Source organism: Platalea leucorodia (genome assembly GCF_965183815.1).
Source record: "Platalea leucorodia genome assembly, chromosome: 5".
NCBI classification, from domain to species: domain Eukaryota; kingdom Metazoa; phylum Chordata; class Aves; order Pelecaniformes; family Threskiornithidae; genus Platalea; species Platalea leucorodia.
The window spans coordinates 54,662,595-54,679,440 of record NC_138827.1 but is presented as its reverse complement, the minus strand read 5'-3'; the positions used below and the strand labels follow the sequence as shown (position 1 = coordinate 54,679,440).

General features: G+C 41.5%; 1 protein-coding gene across 1 annotated transcript in view; it reads right to left on the bottom strand.

Annotated features, from left to right (window-relative positions):
- PLA2G4A (phospholipase A2 group IVA) overlaps nucleotides 1-15,962 on the bottom strand; it is an 86,306-nt gene extending 70,344 nt beyond the window's left edge. The window contains exon 1 of the mRNA XM_082312097.1: nucleotides 15,889-15,962. The gene's annotated coding sequence lies outside the window, so the exon portion shown is untranslated. The remainder of the gene's footprint in view (nucleotides 1-15,888) is intronic.
- Between the last annotated feature and the right edge of the window lie 884 nt (nucleotides 15,963-16,846).

Below are 16,846 nucleotides of genomic sequence, written 5' to 3'. Positions count from 1 at the left end.
TCTATCCCAGCCGAACCAGGACATTTCCAAACACTTTGTGAAGATTTCTACTGAAATCAGGGGCCACCAGAGGCCTTAAACTTCAAAATTGTTTCCAACCATCAAAGTAAAATATATTAAGAGGGGTTATTCCTTTCTGCATCTCTAAAAAAAACCACAGAAACTGGTGGACAAGATCAGTTCTCAGATTCAGCTGGACCACAGTCAGACCCAAACCATCAGCAGAAGCTTCAGAGTGCAAAGAAAAAAAGCACCCGGGGGGGGGGGGTAGGAGAGGAAGGGCAAGGGGCTTGGTCTCAAGGAAATGATTCTTAATCCCCAATTTTGAAAGGGCAGAATAAGCCCTAAAGAATTATGATTTATGTCACTCCCAAAACCCTTGCTCTTGAGCAATTATATGCAGGCATTTCCATAAAAATTTTGTTTTATTATGATCACTAGAATATTACAATATCCCTTCTTTGATCCTGCCAGCCCTAACAATAGCTTGAGATGAGAAATTACCCTGTTTTTATTTATTTGTTTTTATCTAAGGAAGTCTGAATAAGAAATACTAACATACATTCAGTTCATAGTTTTCATTCAAGGCAGGTACAAGCCATCTTTATCACAGAAAGCAAGTACCTTTACAGACTTAAAGGAAGATCTCTAACACACAAATCCACCATTATTTCTGCTACTGTAATAATAATTGCAAAGACTTATTTTTATTAAAATTCTATCAGCCAAATTCAGCAGTAGCATAAACAGGCAGATGGCAGGGAAGTAGCATTGTGTTAATAGGCATACTGTATAGCTGGTTTGTTACATTCCAGTTTATTTGACCTTCTGTCCTACTTGAAGTAGGACATTGAAGAACCTTGGTAAACAAGCCCTGCCATATCAGTTTTTGAGGAAGTGTTACAAACTTCAAAGGGAATCAAGAAAAGGGAACAGTGAGGGCTATCCAACCACTGTAATGAAGAGGAAATTTCTAAGTCATAAAACAGAAAATACACCATTTCCCCTAACTGCACAGTCAACTACCAACAAGTAACCACGCTCATTTTGAGAAGATACACGAAACTAAGCTGAGGATACTGCTCTATCTGTGGAAATAAGAAAATTAATTAGGCCTAGGACAAGCAGCCTGCTTTGAGTTATTTGTCCAGCATCCTAGAGGCAGAGTTCCAGTTCTCCAGATCATCACCCAACTGGATGAGTGGCTTAGACATGAGATCATCCTCTCTTTTCCTATAACCCCCTGCCTCATTTATTTCAACATCTGCAGGAAACACATTTGCGATCCTGCAAACAACAGTCTCTCTGACTACAGAGCCATAATGAATCCCTGAGCGCCATCTGTCCTCCATGTTGAATGAGGCAAGGATCATGCAAACAGACAAATATGCAATCACATAAGTAACAACTGTATCACAAACACACATGCACAAACTGCAAGCTGAAGATACACAGGCAGAGTCTCTGGATAGGGAGAAAAGGGCCAGGGATCAAGTAGACCCTGATGTAATACACAAAGCCTAATATCCTGATTTTCCATACAGTTCCAACCAACAGCATGATGGATCCCAGCCCTAGTCATGCTGGTACTACTCCAAATTGGAGCTCTTGGTTTGCAGTCTTTCAGGATGTGATAAACTGAGGCATGTACCCAAAGACAGGCATCCAGTGCCATTTCAAACATGTGAGCATACCTACGGTACCCCAGGGCTGGCAGATGGACAGGTATCCATGCTCTGCCAGAAGCCAGCAGGACATCTGAAGTGGTAGCAGACATATATGTATAAGTGACGAATACTTACGTCGTTTACAGTGGATTTAATTCAAATTGGAGTTACTTGTCCCTAATAAAATTACAGCATGCCCTTTGCAAGCTTGCACTACATTATCAATGGAGTTTGGGTTAAGCACACTAATATATTTCTATATCTAAAGTCTCAACGTGGCAGAGGAGCCAAAATACAGCACTAACAGTAGCTACCTATTACACTTATCAAGAACTGCAGGGAAAGTCTTGAAGAATGTTTACTTCAAACATCTGCAGTAAATAGAGCTGTGATCACAACATTATCTCACTTAACACTGCCACTATACACTGTCCATCCCACAAAGCCTAATGGAAAAATCATCAACTAATTAAGGACTGTAGCACAAGTGCATACAAAGAACTGGAGTTGAAGCTGATGGCAGGCCAACCCTTGACAGATTACAGGGGAAGCAGTACCTCTAAGCAGATCTTCAAGGACACTTTAGTGTTATTAACATGTATTGTTTTGTTTCCCTGCTATCTGGTGGTATTAAATCATCTGTGAACTGTGCTGTTCCCAGGGCTGATAGCATTTCTTCCTAAAGGACTAGCAAAGCACCTCACATGCAGTGCCTCTGCAACAACACAAGCATAAATTCTGTCAATTCATACAGTATCACCAGAATTAACTAAGCTGACCAGACTGATTAACAATATATTTCTTGATGGTTTATTGACAAATGTCCAAGCTTACAAATTGTCCAAGCTTACAAAACATCATAGCAAACATAGCCTCTTGAGTAGGCCATAGTTTAGCTTAGTCATGTTATAGAGACAGCTTTCTGCTAAGTTCCTAAATCTCACTTACACCCAAAAGTGAACTCTACTTTTGTCAGCCCCAGAGCATTTAATTGTTAGGCACAGTTCCAGACATCAAAAGTAACAAGCTATTAGCGGATAAGTGGATCACTGTTTAAATCAAGATTCTTCTGTGATCTTAGCTCATTTTCACTTGAGGTGACAGACTGAAATGGATAAAGTATCCAAAGACCAACAATAACAGAGCAATTCCACAAAAAGAAGTTACACACACACGGTTAGAGATTATTACTGGAATGTTTTCATTCTTAGTCTTGATCCAGTAAATTCCCATAGATAATTCAGTTTTACAGGATATGTTGAGGACAAAGGACAAGAAGAATAATAAGATTTTCCCATTTCATGCTGAGTATGAGCTTACTCCACAGTTAGTCTCACGGAGCGGAAAAGCTCTGAAAATGAGTAAAGCACAACACAGTATAAATATCACCACCAGAATACATCCTCAAGACAGTAAGAAAAATCATAAAAGGGAGACTGTTTACATCAAGCTGGCCAATTCTTCTTAAAAATCAAAGACACGGACAATTAAAACAAAAAAGTGAATAAGTGTGACTCACTGGTACAGTCATTAATGCTCAACCTAATACGATAACAGTAAGGGGTACAGACACAAGCTAATTACTGACTCAGGCTTTTGGTATGAATGTCAGCATCCATTTTTATCAAATCAGATTACAGAATTTTATTTGGTTACAGATTGATCCTGCCATTGTATAACAGAAATAACAAATAATCTGTTTCTACATGATTTTGCCTAGCATCCTGGAAAATCACTGTAATGTTATTTCTTAATTTAGGTCTTCCCACACAAGAAACAAGGTTTACCTCTTACCCTGTGTAGAGAACCCATCACTCCATTTTCATCACAAATGAAAAAGTATATGCTTGGCTGATGTGCAATGACTGTTCTTCCCATGCTAAGACAACATGGGTGGAAGGAAGGATTCTGAGCAGAAGAGCAAAAAGCTCAACCTTTGTGCCACATTTCTGGAGGATGCTCTGGGGTGAGGTTTGGCAAGGAAGTTGACACAGCACAGACAGGAGATTTTAAGATTGGGAAACCACATCTGACTTCCTGCTAAAGAGGACATAACAGATGAAAAGACCGTCAATCTTTTTGAAAGATGACCTGTCAGCCTGTAAAGCAATTACTGAAACTACAGGTGACACAGAGTAACTAAGATTTCCTTTCAATGGAAGGAGAGCACTATAAAATATCCTAGCAGGGCTGAAACTCTGGAAACATCACAGAAGTCTTGAGCAAGGTAAATTTATACCTTATCTAGTGCTGGAGGCTACTTTAGAGGCCAAAAGCAAGGAAAACAGAAGTGGTAAAATAATCAGGCCAGTTCTTTATATACTACTGCCTAGCACCTCCTGAAGAGCTCCATGTTATAGTAACCTCCTGTAACAGGATGCAAGACTTGGTGAGTCAGGGGAAATGAGACTTGCTCCCATAATAAAATTAATTAAGCTAGATTTAGTCCAAGACAAAAAAAAAATTCCTATCTTACATTCTGCAAGGAATGACCTTACCAACAGGAACATTCAAGAGGCTGGAAGCATTTCTGCCTTAATACCTGCACCTATTTCACATCAGCCATGGAAGTTCCCAGTACATTTCCTATCTAGCAAGTACTGTATTTTCACCATGAACACTAACTACAGGCCTGAAGGAAGAGGCAACTGATTCAGGGCATGATGGTTTATCCTACAGTTTTACTGCTTACGCAAAGGAGAGTTAACAAGAAACACTCACTGCAACAGTATGCAAGAGGTTACAAGAAAGAGCCATGACATCATACATGATTTTACTGTATGGGGAACTTGCAAAAATATAAGAAAGTGGGACTGAGTAAATTCAAAGTAAGGAATTAATTTATTCTGAGAATGAAAGGGTTCTTTGAGTTTATGTCTTTATATAACTTTTCTCCAATGTCTTATATTTCACTTCAATTGAAATTGCACTAGCAATAAAACACAGCTTTGGGTGTAAAAAAAAAAAAAAAAAAAAAAAACAACTCAGCTGAGGGACTCCAAGAATATTCTTTAAAAATGGCAAAGATCACTGCCTTTTTCTACAGAAATCCAAGCCACAAGACAGATAGTTTAGACAGCAGAGTCTCAAAATGTGTCAAAAAACCTCAGGCATTTGATCAGTAATCACCACTGTATAGCTCAGACTCCCTGTAGCTTATGTAGGAATCAGCTAGCTTGTTTTTCCAGCAAGAAGGCCAAATACCAAAGAAGAATGTGGAAAATCTGATGGAAGTCGCATGAAAAAAGAATTTTTACGATATGTTCCCCGTAAAAACAATTATAGTACACTAGTCAAGTACACCTATTATTTAAATCATTTCAAGAAGATCATCTATGCAGGCTATTTGTTATATGCACACTGCAATTAAAAAAAGGCAAGATTAAAAAATACCCAGCAATTCTGCACATTAGGATTTTGGAATTTAATTATTCCACAAATAAATTAATAACTGTCAGATAAAAAGTTGAAGGGTATTCTTACTTTTGGAAGCCAAACTTAAGGCAGCAGAGAACCAAAACTCATACTTAACTCCAAGATAATGGGTGCCCCAACTACCTAGCATGTTTGAGATGTCAAGCCAGGCTCTCCGAAATGTAAAAACTCAATACCAGTGGCAGCTTTAAAAGTGTTGCCAAAAATGAAAACACTTAAATAATTTAACTTCTAAAATTCAATTATATACATCTCAAGTGCAACACCTGACTGGACAGAGATGTTTGTTGAATATATTCCTTTAAAACTTAGGTGAAGGGAAGAAAAGAAAAAACTCCCCTGCATTCCATTCTTGCCTGGATTTTTGACAAAACTTTCCATTTCCTCTACTGTGCTGCAGTGTGCTGGCCGAGAGCTGTTGCCTGCCAAAACCTCCAGGAACCCCCTTTAAGAAGTCTCATTGGTACTGTGGAAAGAACTGTTGCCAAATGTTTTAGGGCACTAGATATACACTCCAAAGATCTCAATCCAAACCCCTCACTCTCCCTTGGTGACAACAGGGATGCCATCCAACTTCTAAATATTTCTGGGCCAACACCTTTTAAAGACTTTATTAAAATAATGACAGTTTGGTTCTTACATATCTTTAGCTTATCTATGCCTTCATTCCTTCTTTTGCTTCCCTGCTGTAAAATAGGGATGGTTTAAAATAAAAAACTTCAGGGAAAAATACTAGAATAAATTTTTATTTTAGTATTTATGTCTGACATTTTGGGGAAGAGACAAGCATACAAAGCTGTCCAATGCTCTCAGGCTTCAATTGCAGATGACAATCCTTCTGCATTATAGTTATGCAGTGGTTACACACAAAAGAACAACCACAATAATAGCTAAAAATGCAAGGAGCTGGTGAAATTAACAGCTGGCTTCTGTTCAGGTAATGCACATCAACAATAAAACAAATTTAGCTGAAAGTTAGGCAAATATTTCCTTTAAATATCTTTTAAAATTATTTTTCAATTCAATTCGTATCCAGAGCAAGTTATCCAAACTGCTCTTTTCTTCTGAATTTCCTGGCATTTCAGTGCCAACTGTAATGCCAGGCAGCACACACAGGCTACTGTCATGCTGGCACTGCAGGGATGGAGAAAGGACTGCACAAGAAAGGTGTGTTTCGTCATCGTACACTCATAGTGTCTGTACAGCGTGACTCAGCATTACAGCTTTCATGTTCTGGTTTTGGACTATTCACTCAAAATACGAGCTCTGGTCACCGTCTGCAATAAAGGGGACAATTGTGCTGGACTTCCTTTGGTCTATACGATCATAACATTAAAAGCATGGCAAAGTAGTTAGAGTGACTCAAGGAATTTGTCAGGACTTTCTAGTAAAAGTAGTCATGAACAAACTTCTGACGCTGAGATTTTTCAGCCTCTTTTAAATAATATGAGTAAAATTTGTATGGAAATATTTTATGGCTATTGCCAAGCTGGAGTTTAAGTAATATAAACCTACGTTTTAGACACAAACACATAGACACAAAGGCAAATGTAAACATCCCTACTGCATATATTATATTCTTGAGAGGAGAAACTAAGTGGTAAACTTCCACTAGGAAAGATTTCTTTGCATTTTTCATATATAAATAATTTTATAATCATCTGATTTAATAAATAAATACTAGACCCAGCAGGATAGCTCAACTGCCCTATCCATTTTCCTGAGAAGTCTGCAGCGGGACACTTTTGCAAAAGAAAGTGCATCAATACCAGTGGTGGTGTTCTCGTATCTAACACGCGGCTTCCACACAAAGCCAGAAACAGCCTGGGGCAAAGCCTGCCTATCCCCATGCAGCCGCGCCTCTAGCCAGAGGGGCCATCAGTGCAGGATTTGAGCAGTTACAAAACAGCTCCCGAGTTACCAGCTTGCGTTTGAAGCCAAACTTACATCAGCAAAGCATTTATTCAGGTGTTTTGATTTCCTCTACAAATTCAAGTAAGACTGCAGCACCTCCTCCGCAGCCCTCCTCTCCCAGCGGGAGAGGGTAAGCAGCAAGCTATCTTCCTGCTTGGCGACTGCACAAGGAAGTGGCACGTTATTCTGCCCCTTCTGGAGCTTCCTCTTTCTGTACCATGCTTCTCACGACTTTTCTGAGGTGCTCTCTCTTCCCTGGTAATCTCTGCCATCCGTGCTCCAGCCGACAAGTACCTGCGCCGGCTCTTTTCCCAGGGCTATAGTAGCAGCATCAAAATGGCTTGAATATTCTGCCCCACCATTTCCACTGAGTTAAGAGTAACAACAGCAAAAACGCCAAGCTGCTGCAAGAACTCTACTGCAATTTCTCTGCAGATTTCAGAAGAAAGCTTTGAATCGGGTGATGCTTGCTTCATTTTTAGACATCTACCTCAAGTGCTACTGTTAACAACACAGCCAGCCCCTAAGAGGATGAGGGGAAGGATCCAAGCCACTATTAACAGATTCACAACATTACCAACTAAGGCTTTGGAGATGGGTTAAAACTGAAAATAACATTTTGATTTACTACAATTATTGGAAATTTTTCTATTTATCATAAGCAAGAAGATATGTCAAACCTTACTGTAATCCGATTCTACCAGTTCCAAAAGGTTAGCTACACCAATGGTTACATAAAGTGAACAAAACCCACAAAACTAACAAAAAAGCAGTAACTGCTAGCTACCCAGACCTTAAATGTGGCCTTCAGGAATGCAACACAATCAATTCACTAAGGAGCCACAAACAATGACTCAAGAAATAAATGGACAGCAATCAAAGTCAGGAAGAAACCCCAAATTTGCATATTCCCTTGTTAGAATAGCTTTGCAAAATTAGGGACATAAGGGGGACTTTCATACTCTTCTCTGAGGCATAGAGGATTGGTCAGCCAGAGAAAGTTCAGCAAAACTTAGATGAACTATGACTACTCTCTTACCAAACAGTCTAAGCTTTTAATTTAACTATTTCTTAAGACACGGAGGGCTTACTACCTCCCTTGCCAACTCAAACTCTCTCTCAGCATATTAAAACACCAGTTGATGTGCCCGCTCTGTGCTAAAAGGAAAATGACTGACACATATTACCGGACAGAGGAACACCCAGTGGAGATGTTCAAGCACTTTTCAACAAGAGTTTTTGTTCAGAAAACGTCAATTTGCCAAAGCAAAAAGCCATTATTAAAGAACTACATCGGTTTTAATAAGACTCTTTTTGGGAGAGTTTATCACGTCTATACTCAAAACTGAAGTTAATTCAAAATAGCCAGTCTGTACGTGGCCAGGTCACTCTCAGCTGGGGGAGATTAATGCTCACCTTCCCACACTACTCATTTCAGAGCACGCATATGAATTTTGTTCTCCCTCATCCCCAATGCTTGTTCTTTCTCTGGCCCTTCATTTATGCATAGCGAGTGATACCAAGAAGCAGGACTGACCCACAACCACGCATATATTCTTCTCTAGCATGCAAAAAATTCAGGGTCAAATTCTTCATCTGAACTATGCAGAGAACAGATTGGACACTGCTCTCCTCCTGCACACAGGAGTGCGTTAGCCAGCACTGTCCTGCTCTGCTCTACTTAGCACCGTCATTTTTTCTGAGATTCTTTCAGAAACATTTATACAACGTTACAGCTGATCATAGGCAGACCTATGTAAAATAGTAATTTTAAAGAGAAGAAGGAACTGGAGGGAGAAGCCAAGCTCAGTTCATATGATCCTCCTTACTTTGCATTCACTGGTGAAAAAAAAAGTTTTACAAGCAACAAAACCTGTTTTCTTTCTGCTTTAGCCATATCAAACATCTTTTTCATGCTTGCATTATTTCAGCTCCTAAATTACAAGAGCTAATCCTCAGAAGCACATAAAAGATAAGCCAAAAATCAAACAAACAAAAAAAACCTTATGCCTTAGTATTTTTCAGACAACAATACCTAATAAAATTCACCATAATTATAGTGGCCATTTTTTCACCACACTGTGGATTTGGGAGGGGAGAATGTCTAAGGTGAGACTATGAGACATGGTTTCAGGTTTTTATACATAATTTTGCTTCAGATTTGACTTAATGACTAGGAAGAAGCTACTTAATTTCTCTATATCAAAAACACCCTTATAAAAATTAAACCTATATTCACTAGGCCACACAAGAGTTGAGGAGCTCATTAAATTAATAAATTCAGGATTCTTGGCAAACTGAATTTAAGTATAAAAAGGAAAATAATACTTGGAAGTATGTCGTAGTTAAATGTAATCAGTCACTTACCAGGAAGGTCTGTGTGAGCATGTGCTATTCAAAGAGGAAAATGCCAGAGAAATACAAGATGTTGGCAGATTTTGCAATTAGAAAAAAAACTGGTTTTCATTACTGTAAGCACAGACATCACCAACTTCCTACAGGAACCTTAAACTGCTTGGTTTAAAATAAAAAAAATAAAAAAAAAGTCTTCAATTATCACCGCTGAACACACACAAACCCATAAAAATAAACTGGATATAAGAAAAGCTAGGACTTGCTTCCTACCATCTTCCTGTTAGATGTTGTACAAGTTACTATTCTTGTTTGTCTTGAGGTTTTTCACTAGCACTGTCCTTGATTCATAGTTGCAGAGTTTTGGTTACATAAAGAAAAAGTATTTTTCCACATAAGACAACAGTCCAAAAACACTATGGTTGTGAAAACTTAGCAGATTCATGCCTTCATCAAAAGATAAAAGGGGTGTTGCACTTAGTGCTACAGTTAGAAACTCATTATCAATTCATTTTGGATTAGGAGGAAAAAGCATTCAAACAAAACAGCAACATAAGAGTGGTTAGTTTCATATTTTATAGAAATTGCCTATGCCAAGTTATCATCATTATTCCAGATGTTCATTTAAGCAGGCATCCGTATTTATGAAACTTTTAAGAACAGAAGTGCCTCAAAAGTGCATTATCTTTTACAATTCTCCATTATAGGTTATTTTTAAAAGATGGTACACAAGACCAGAAAACCTCTAATGAGTTACATTCCAAGGGTCTACACAGTCACCTTCTCCCCAAAATTATTTGTAGGTCTGTGGGTTTTTTTCCTAACAGAACTGCAACGTTAGGCAGCAGCTGCTGATTTTGCATAGAGTTACACTTTTGCATGTTGAGTACAAAGGTACAATTTTTCTGACAGAGCATGCAAAGTAATGGTTCAGGCCACAGTGAGAGCTCCTCCGTGTGAGTGTTAACCCACTGATGTTAATGGGTTTTGGAACAGGACAAAATGAATCCTCTACTTGGGGACATTTATTTTCAGTGTCTGATTGACAATGCAGTAAGTTAAATGCATGAGAAATACAGTTCTAGTAGTTAAGCCCCATTTAGAGACTATATCCTGAAGATACAGAGTAATGGGGGGGGGGGGGGGGGGGGGGGCAGGGAACAAACCACAAAAAAACCCCCACATTTAACATACAAGGCTTTCCAAAAGCCAGATCTTTCTATTAAATAGTCTGGCCAATGCAATGGACCAGACAGGATGAGACAGCCCATACAAATGCATTCACCATGCGTCTTACTCCATCATCTCCATCTGCCCCAACATTCCACTTATCAGTCTTGTTCATCACGCGTGTCTTCTATAATGCAATCCCTTGGGGGCTGTGACTGCCACTTATTACAATAACTTCACATTTGTAGAGATCTTATTATAACCTCTGTGTGTGTGCAAATAAATATGTAACTTTATAATCACTGTAAATATAAAAGGATAATTTATTATGAAAGTGTACATTCCTACAGATCTTATAAGCACTGCTATAACTGGCTGATAATACCAGTAGGAAAAGAAATAGAAGTCTTACTGATTTATGCTGAGATCATTTTAAGGAAAATATTAAATAAATATCAAAGATGAGTCAGTTCAATGGCTTTACTATCAGATAACCACAAAAAACACAGAACTGACTGAGTCAAATCATGTATAGTTCTGAATTTGTGTATGTGGAAGCTTTTGACCCTACACTTTGTCTCCTTCCTAAATCTGCATATTTAGGGATGGAAGCTGGAATGATGGAGAGACAAGGATTCTTGCTTGCGAACAGCCTACTTTATATTTCAAAAAATATGCTTTCAGCATGCTAAGGTGGTGAAAATTAGCAATGAGCAACATTTAATTTAGTACTTAAGCCTGTAAGTGTCTGCCAAAGTAATTTTGTTATCAGCAGAAAAAAGAATCACTATACTCTTTGCACTCAGCTTTAGGATGCACCATTACCAATGTTACCACTCATTTGAAAGGAGATTGCATCTCAAAACTTAAAAAAGAGTGCTTGCAAACAGAGCTGTGTAGTCTGCACAGGAGACTACTGTGCTCAGAGACACAGATCCCAGATGCAGGATTCACCTCACTTAACTTCAAATGCCTACCATATAAAAGTCTGCATCTGTGCTTAGCTAGTGGAGAGATAGAGGCGCTCCTAGCACATAATTTATGCAGCCTGTTGGATATCTGCTTTAGGATCACGTTAATTTTATCCTGGAAGTGCCTGTTATTCCTCCAGGGATTACTTGAAGAGTCTGGGCAACTCACTCACACAGCAACTTCTACTATGTCTGTATTTGTCAGTCCAGATCCCAAAAGCTTCCGTCACTACACACACTGACAGTCTTGGAAGCCCCAGCATGCAGCTAAAGCATGAGCTAAAATGGAAAGTGTCATCTCAGCAACTGTCTTTCTGGGAAAAGAAAATGTATTGGGAGAAAAACTCCAGTGTCTGTGCCCCTGCCCACCCAACAATTGTTACAGGACCAACACAGGCTTGAGAGTTACAGCTCCTAGTTGTAACTCCATGTATATCCATGGGCAACAGCCCATGGATTTCAATTTCATTATGAACATCAGAGAAAATGAGTAAAATCTGTACAGTGATGGCCCCATCATCTATCAATATATGTCTGATATTTTTCCCCTCACCAACACTGTGGTCTTATTTTTTATAGAAATCATCTCATTCCATACAATACTTTAAAGCTGAAGAACTACTTGATCTTTCTAAGGAAAGTCCACCAATTCTCTCTTGCAGTACTGCCACAATATTTTCTATTTTAAAAAATTAGGCTGAAGTTTAAATGTTCATTAGTTACATTTACTTTCCCCACAACCTGTTTAAAAAAAAAAAAAATTGGGGGGCTTCTTGGTGCTTTGTTTGCTCCTGCTTTGTGGACCACTTTCACATGTCCTACAGACCACTCGCCATCCCTGTACCACGGGCTGAGTAATACTGCTCCAGACATTGACACACAGGCTACTGGAAATTGGTACAGTCAGGAAATTCATATCATTTCTCTGAGGTAAACAGTAAATGAAAGCCGTCAGGAAAGTCTGAATACCAGGGTGGTTTGGGTCTCTTTTGTTGGGTTTTTTTTGTTGTTGGTTGTTTTTTTTTTTAAAAAAGAGAAAGTTCTTTTGAAAGTATTCTGTTACTGCATCACGTTATTATAACCTAGGGCAGCAATGAGATCATTTCCATTACTAAGACAGGTTCTGGGATTTGTTTTTATGGCTAGTGAGAAAGACGCAGTTATATCACTGAGGCATGGCAAACACACATGAGAGAGTTCATCACCTCTGAGAAAGATGATAGCCAATTTTGCTGCCACTGCCCATGAAGTTAAAGACAAATCCTTCCACAAATTACATGGAGGTTCTGTTTAGAAAGAGGCAAATGAAACAAAAACAGAGCAGTTGTAAACTCAGTTTAAAAACATGTCTCATGACTGCTCCCCCAGGCTTTAGCTAGGAGCTGAAACACCAGCTGAACCAGAGGTGTAGGAAAATACTTGATTTTACTGGTTAAACCACCTCTGGACTGTAAGTCACACATATTTTTGATATGTACTTCTCTTCAGAGCAACCACTGAAACATGGGCTTCCCCATGAATGTCAAGTAAACAGTTCATTAAAAATTCGGTTTTGCTCCCTCAAGGTCATTCCCCTTGTTAGGATACTGCCCTGAAGGATAAGGAGACTTTGATCCACATCAGTATTTTGTATCAGGTAAAGTATAAATTTGAACTTAATCTCCCATCTCTCAACTCCACACACTAACCATGTGCCATACTGTATTCTAAGCTTCTACTTGTTGTTCTAGAAAGTTTCCATGGGAAACTAAGTATTTTCTTGTATTTTGTAGTCAGTTGTCATAGGCTTGAACTTCTGGGTACAAGCAGGAGACACCTCCTTCTCTGGCTGCTACGCAAGTCTGTCCCTGTTATTTTCCAGTCCAAGCCAGTCAGCTAACTCAATTCAATTTGAATTCACAGTTCCCAAGTATCTAGAATGGCTTCAGTTCTACTGCCAGTGCTGTCCTCTTCCAGTCCATATGCAAGTCACAGAAGTTGCCACATACCTGAACATTGCATGTCAATTAAAACAGATTTGAAGAGATGTGCCCCTAGAAAGTGATTGCACTGGATTCAGTCCCTTGGTATTGTCAGGAAAACATGCCAAGGAAGAGAGTAGAGGTTACCCAAAATATCAGTGAAGCCTGCTCAATGGCTTTGCAGGAATACCTCTGAAGGAAATAGTCAGGGCTCACTCCATACTCATTATTTTTCCCCTATGTATGACTAAAAGCTAAGCACTGAAGTACACTAAAGCAAAAACAGATTGGCTGAAACATTTCCCATTCTGGCTATTTTAGGCCAGCTGACAAAAGTAATCTATTCAAAGTATCATGAAAATTCAAGAAGGGCACCTTATGATAACTATGTTCAATAAAACACATTCAAGTTAAGACAAAATCAAGTATGCAATCTTAGTGAAGCAACAGCACTGGATTTTTTTTTCTTTTTTGTCTAATTCTTCTCAGAAAAACAAGTCATTAACAGCACTTGGTGCCAAGAGTCAAACTTTTCCAGTGTAGATTAACTGGCCATCCAGGAGGAGATTAAGTGATTCAAGCATAAATAAGTGTTTTCATTTCTCTTTTGTTATGTATCCCTGCCATAGCAGAACAAGAGAGTGCAGAAAGGTGGTCATAAAGGGACAAGGTGGAGATTTTGAGAGACAACAATGGCAGAGGAGCACTTAACTCTACACTGTATAATCAAAACCTTCCCCCTAACAGAAAGAAAATAAAATAAGTCCATCAGTTTTAGGTTCACGTTTTCTCTCTGAAAGTCTTAGTATACTGAACAACTCTGAGTAACCACAAAGAAGCTGATCCTACGAACTTACATAGTTACTATACAGTAAGTATCTGAGCCTACTAAGGTGCAGAAGACCACCTTCCTGCCAGCAATATCCACTGCAGTTAGAACTCCTACCCACACCATTGCTCCTCACTTGGGATTAGATCTTTATCTAGTTTCAGAATCTGCATGCCTTCATCTGCAAGAAGCCTCCACATTGAAAGTTTCATACTCCACAGTTCATGTGGCCGAAGGGATTTTCCCCAAAGGTAGGACACAATGTGCTAACAGAGGAGCTCTGACCAGCTCTGCAGTGCTCAGTCACACAGCCAACATATGCTGGAGCCTCAGCAGCTCCAGTTCACAGCCCAGCGCAGTAGTTCAAACACAGTTTCAGTGGCTGCTCAAGGGAAGGAGACTGAGTTTATACCAATGCAAACCACTGAGCTACTGGGGGGGAAGCACAACCACCAGCACAGGAACTGGTCATACCACTGAGCCAGCAGCTTCTCCAAATCATGCAGCAGGACTGACCAGAGGTCAACCAGGACAACAAATTAACCTCTACCAGTAAAAGTGTGCAAGTTTCTTCCCAAAGAGGAACATATAGCCCCGTGAAAACAACGGATTATGGTCTGTGATCATACTTCTAATATATGCTAACAGATGCCTGTTATAAGTCACAAACAGGACCTCTTATGCATATTTTTTTCATATCAGACCCAAAAGAAAAGCTGTTGTTGCAGACATTTTGTGAAATTTTTCCTTAGCAGATATATTGTTTTACTTCCCTCTAAATTTCAAAATGGATTGCTTCATCGTGCATACTATGTGGGGATAAGTAAATGAGATGGCAGAGTTCACAGTAATTGTTGCCAAAATCGGTTCCAGTGACACTGGATGAAGTCAAGCATGAACCTAGCACCCCAAGACTCAGGAACTGACAATGCGTAATGCTGTTTATTTAACTTTTGCAGTCCCTCCTTCCATTTGCTGCACGATCGCCACAGGCATGCCCTCGTACCTCTCGCTGCACACGTTGTGCTGCTCTGGCACACATGGCGAGGGACGCAAATGCTTTTTTACCCCTCGCTGCCTTTCTTTTACCTCACGAAAGCTTCATTTTACGCGCGTATGCGCTTGGGGACGGCGGAGGCCGTACAGCGACTGTGTTTCTGCCAGAGGGGCGAGCGGAGAGGGCGCCTTCCCGCGCGGCCACGGCCGCGCTGCGCGGACCGGGGCGCGGGCAGGGCCGGGCCGGGCGGGCAGCGCGGCGGCAGGTGCCTGACGCGGCACCCGCAGGAAGACGCCGCTCCGCGCCGCCCGGCGCTCCCCCGACCCCGGCCGCTCTTCTCGGCGTCCCTCAGAGAAGGCGGTTCGACCAGCCGCCTGCCCTGCCGCGGGAGAGAGCAGCCGGCACTTCTCCTCACCGCCGCGCTCTGGTCCGCCCCGGCGGATGCTTCAACCGCCTAAGCCCAGGCCCTTCGCACCCTGCCTGCCCGCGGGGCCGGGTACAGCAGCCGCGCACCCCCCGCCCTGTCAGCCCTCCCCTCCCACCCCGCGGAGGAGCCGCTGTTGAGCGCGTAAGAAGGAGGCACCGCGCTTACGGTTGCCTGGGGTCCCGCGGGCTCGGCCATCCCTCCGGGCTAGCGCGCGATCCCGTTCCCCATTGCAGGCATACGGCACTTTTCACCCGCGCGGCGGGGGAGGTGCCAGCCGTCAGCTGACCGCCGCCTCTTAAGGAGGCGTGAGGCGCCGGCCGGCCGCGGCGGCTGTGGGGGCAAAGCGCGGAGTCTCGGCACGGTTTTCCAGCTCCGGCCGCTCAGGGAGCTCGCGCGGCGATGGCGGGGCGCGGCGGTCAGGCTCCGCGGAAGGGAAGGCAGCCTCGAGGAGCAGCAGGCAGCCTTAAGGGCGGCGTGCCCGCCTAATGGCTGCGGCCCGCGCTCCCGTGAGGAGAGGGGCGGCGGCAGCAGCCGGGCGGGCAGCACGGGCGGTGCTGCCCCTCCTTGGGGGGGATACCGGCTCTCCGTGGGGCCTTTTCAGGAGCAGCGTTAAATTGAAGCCGTAGAAAGCAACCAGGTACTGACTGCGACCAAAAAAAAAAAAACCAAAATTCTTATCTAACAGGCGGCTAAATGGAAGTTTGCATTAAAATAACTTTAAAAAGAAATCCACATCTTTCATTGCTGCAGTGACAATCTGTGGATATTCATGTGGGAATAAACAGAGTGACTGCATCAGTGGACAAGGGAAGAGCTATGGAAGTCATCTATCTGGACTTCTGTAAGGCCTTTGACACGGTCCCCCACAATATCCTCCTCTCTTAATTGGAAGGATATGGATTTGATGGGCTGACTGTTCAGTGGGTAGCAAACTGCCTGGATGGTTGCATCCAGAGGGTAGTGGTCAATCACTCGATGTCCAGATGGAGAACAGTGACACGTGGTGTCCCTCAGGGGTCCGTACTGGGGCCAGCGCTGTTCAGTACCTTCATCAATGACACAGACAGCGGGATCGAGTGCACCCTCAGCAAGTTTGCTGACAACACCAAGCTGAGTGGTGCAG